This window comes from Talpa occidentalis, unplaced genomic scaffold, assembly GCF_014898055.3.
Source record: "Talpa occidentalis isolate TD23 unplaced genomic scaffold, MPIMG_talOcc4v2.1 talOcc4.2, whole genome shotgun sequence".
NCBI lineage: Eukaryota > Metazoa > Chordata > Mammalia > Eulipotyphla > Talpidae > Talpa > Talpa occidentalis.
Window position 1 is genome coordinate 37,533,051 of NW_023602073.1, and position 4,471 is coordinate 37,537,521.

At 66.5% G+C, this 4,471-nt stretch overlaps 1 pseudogene; it reads left to right on the plus strand.

Moving 5' to 3' along the window:
* Positions 1-1,913: 1,913 nt before the first annotated feature.
* On the plus strand, positions 1,914-4,108 carry LOC119251218 (olfactory receptor 11L1-like; annotated as a pseudogene).
* Positions 4,109-4,471: the final 363 nt, after the last annotated feature.

Consider the following 4,471-nt stretch of genomic DNA (forward strand, 5'->3'; position numbering starts at 1 on the left):
GACCCCGTCAACCAGGCCCTGGTGGTCTCGGCATTTAAATTCTGCCTTTGTCCGGTCACTGCTCATGTCACGGAAGTGGAAGCAATGTCAGGAAAGGACCATGTTCCAAAGTGAATTGCATCACTCGCTGCCCTGTGGGGTCACACTTCCCCTCAGCCTGGGCTCCTGGACTGGCCTGGGGTCAGCCTGCCCTGGGGCAGGGCCCAGGAACAGCAGTGAGCAGAGAAGGCCAGAGACTGTGGTCTGTGCTGTGCGCAGGAGCTGAGATGGGGTCAGAACAGAGACCCAGAGGTCTGGTGCCTCTGAGGAGGATGGGGAGCGGCTGGGAGGGAGCAGGGCAGGCCTGCCCTAGGCACAGAGAGCAGACACCATGCAGCAGGGCCAGCTCCGGGGCGCAGCCAGCAGGTGGAGCCAGGGGCCTTTTTCACTGCAGAGCTCCAGGGACCATGGCTCCGGAGCCCTGAACTGGCCACTCTCTGCAGCCTCACGCCCAAGCCCCTCGCCAAATCGTCTGCTTTGCGCTCTGGTTTCCACCCTAGCAGAGGCCTCTGCTGTGGCAGCTGCTCTGTCCATTTTCCCAGGAGGAAGGACGGGTGTGCCTGGGGCGCAGGGAGACTAGAGCAGTCGGGTGGGAGGGGCGGTGCTCCTTGGGGGGATGCTGCATTTCCGAGGGGGGGGGTGTTGTCGGTTAATTTGGGCAAGAGACCAAATAAAGCCACAGCCGGCTCAGGTGCAACCTCTGCGGGAGAGGGGGGAGAAGGGGGTGATGCACCACCCACCCATCAGGCTCCCGGGGAGACAGAGGGGGGCAGTGAAGGAGGGCCTCAGGGTACTTCAGCTTCATCACTTTCCTACACAAAAAGTCTTGGAAGGTTTTGGAGAAGCGCCTGAAATAGTCACTAGGGGAGAGGGAGGGAGGTGGAAGGGCCTGCGGCTGGAGTCCTGGGCCTGGGCATTACAGAGGTGACATCACGCTCAGTCCTTGATGAGGGAAGCCCCTGTTGGCGGGCAGATGCTGGCTTCATCCAGAACTAGGCTAGACCTTGAAAAAAAGGAGGGGTGACTTGTTGACTGGACACAAAGTCCGATCACTAAGCTGGCGTCCACCTGGGTGAGAAGGTACCAGTGGAGATGCAGGCTGGCTCAGCCCTGGCCACACAGACACACACAGACACACTCAGATGCTCAAGTGCCCGGAGGAGGTGTCCATAAACACGGAGGGCAGAACACAGTCTCCCGGGGCTGGGAGACGGGCCAGGTGTGACCTGTTTCCAGATGAGGGTCACCTGTGGGAGGAAAGGGCCCAGGCCCTTTCCAGGAAAACATAGCTATTAATTTTTTAAAGGTTTATTTATTTATGCATAAAGAACTGGGGTACAGGCCAAAGGTTGGGGGTGGGTGGGTGAGAGGATTTACCAGAGACCAGAGACAGAGTGGGGAGCAGAACAGGTGCATCTACTGAAACACACTGCTGAGGGAAGCAGCGGGGAGACAGAAGAGGTCTGCCTCGCCCTGTGGGTCACTCCCTGGCCGGGGATTGAACTCATGCCTTAGTGGCTGGCGACAGCTTCACAGTGCTGAGACTTAACCCTCGCGCCACCAGGGAGGCCCGGCTATTAATTGTATTTCCTGTGTTTGGCTCAGTGAGCCCCTTCTTACCTGTGGTGTTGAACCTGAAACTTCTAGATCTCAGAGAGCCTGGTGAGTGGAGCTTGCTGAGGCCCTCCCCCAACTCTTGCGCCCCTTTCGCCTAACGGGTTGAAACCACAGTGGTCTAAAAGCCAGGTGGAGCCGCGCGCGTTCTTCCAGAAAGCTGTCGTGGAGACGGGAGTGCTCGAAGACAGTCTCTCATGTTCCAGATAGCACCGAGGATTTTCATGCCTTGTCCGCAGTGCTTTCCAAGATCTCTTCCCCTCCGCAGGCGATGGAGCCCCCAAATGTGTCTGCTGTCACTGAGTTTCAGCTGCTGGGGTTCCAGAACCTTCTCGAGTGGCAGTCCCTGCTGTTTGCCATCTTTCTGTTCATCTACGTGCTGACGGTGGTGGGGAACGTCGTCATCATCGCCGTGGCGAGCCATGACCGGCGGCTGCACACGCCCATGTACACGTTCCTCAAGCACCTGTCCTTCCTGGAGGTCTGGGACACCTCCACCGTCGTGCTGCAGCTGCTCGCCGGCCTGCTGTCCCGGGGCCGTGCCATCTCCTTCCCCGCCCGCATGGCCCAGCTCTACTTCTTTGTGTTTTTCGGGGCCACGGAGTGCTTCCTCCTGGCCACGATGGCCTGTGACCGCTACCTGGCCGTCTGCAGCCCCCTGCACTACCCCCTCCTGATGCGCCCCAGACCTGCGCCAAGCTGGTGGCCGTCTCCTGGGTGACCGGGGTGGGCATGGGGTCCTGCCCTGCCTGATGATCTTCAGGCTGGACTTCTGTGGCTCCAACCGGATCAACCACTTCTTCTGCGACCTGCCCCTCCATGCGGCTCTCCTGCTCCCGCGTCTGCATCACCGAGATGGTCATCTTCGCCCTGTCCATCGCCGGCTGCGCGTGTGCCTCCTCCCCACCCTCGTGTCCCACGTCTTCATCGTGGCCGCCATCGTAAGCATCCCCTCCGCCTCCGGCCCGCGAAGACCTTCTCCACGGCGGCTCCCACCTGGCCGTGGTCACCGTCTACTCCGGGACCACGATCTCCATGTACGTGCGCCCCAAAGCCCACCTGTCCCCTGAAATCAACAAGATCATTTCCGTCTTCTACACCGTGGTCACCCCACTGCCGAACCCCGTCATCTACCGTTTGAGGAACAAAGACTTCCAAGAGGCCGTGAGGAAAGTGATGACGAGGAGGGGCCGCGTCTGCGGCCTCAGAGCGCAGGGCAGCTTCTCGCTCAGGTGCGGCCAGTCGGCGGGGCCAGGCGCGGCCCAGTGCGGTGGGGCCCTCGGCGGGCGCTGCCCAGGCTGCCGCAGGTGGGGGCTGCTCCCCGCCCCCCGGCCACATGCTGCGGCCCCTGCCGGCCCTGCTGTCCTCGCTCTGCCCTCCGGGGTCCCGCCGTGTGGCCGCGGGCTCCGCACGTCCTGTCCCCGCGCACGACCGGCCCGAGCTCGTGGGGCCGTGGACAGAAGCCGCCCGGGGGCCCGCGCGGGGTGTCCCGGCGTCGCCCCGGCCCGCGGCAGGCGGCGCAGGGGCGCTTCCAAACGCCAGACTGGTCTGCAGAGACTCAGATCCCGGGTGTGTGTTGAATGGAATCTTAGGAAAGGCAGTCACGGCGGAAGGAGAGGGCGGGGCGGGTGAAGGGGGCAGAGGCGAGAGACGGACGGGTGGGGGGAGGAGGGAACCGCGGGGGAGGGAGGGGCGGGGGAGGGACAGGCCGCCGTGGCCCGCGTGGCCGCCCCGTGCAGCTGCCGTCCCCGCCGACTCTCTGGACCCGCCGTCGACGCGCCGCAGCTGACCGGCTGCCCCTGCCCCTCCCCGGGTGCCTGTCCCCGCCGGCGTGGGGGCCGGGGCGGCCTGAGGCGCCTCTGCCTCGGTGGCGTCTGTCTCCGGCCTGCAGCGGAGGCCGGCAGTGCCCGCGGCGCGCCCCGCTCCCGCCCAGCTCGGGTCGCCCGCCGCCCTCCAGCTCGGCCCCGGCCCCAGCGCGGGCCGCGGAGCTGCTCCCGCCTCTCCGGGGCCGCCCCCCACGCCCCCCCGCCGCCCCCCCCCCCCGGGCGAGGCCTTCGGGCCGGGTGAGCGTGGACCAGGGCAGCGCGCGAGGGAGGCGGGGGACGGGCCGGCGCGGACCCGCCGCCCAGAGGCCCGGGAGGCCGAGGCCGGGGCCCGCCAAGGGGCAGCGCGAGGGCGCACGGGGCGGCGGACGCCCAGGACCGGCCAGGGCCCCCCCCGGCCGCCGCTTCCCGCCCGCCGCTCACCGCGGGCGCCGACCAGCCACGGGGGCCGCCGCGGGGCGCTCGGCGAGAGACACCGGCGCCCGCAGCTGCGTGAGTGTGGGGCGACACCTGCAGCAAGGGACGCCCTGAGACCCCGGGCCCCGGGGCGCCTTCGGGGGCCCCCAGAGAAGAGGCGGGGCCTGCAGCCCGGGCCCCCGCTCGTGTCTGAGCGCCGCCAGCCCTGCTTATAGCCGCTCTCAGGCTGCCCCACCCACACAGCTGATTGGACCGTTTTTCAATCCTGCGGCTGATTGGACCGTTTAGCACCAGTCAGCTGGTAGCTCACACCTGATTGGGCCAGCCCACAAGCCGGGAAGCACAGGTTGCATAAAAAGGCGCTGAGGCGCCGGTCGGCTCTGGCCCCGCTGCCCCGATGCCAGGGCCGGGCGTGGGGCCGGGCTTGGCCAGGCTCTGCGGGGAGTAGCGGGAGGGGTGACCCGCCTCGCCCGGCGGATGCCCAGCGGTGGTCAGCGGCCTGCCAGGCCAGCGCTGTGGGCCTGTCCCTGACCCTCTGCCCTGGCGCCCGCTGTACCGGGAGCAGGCGGGGCTCCCTG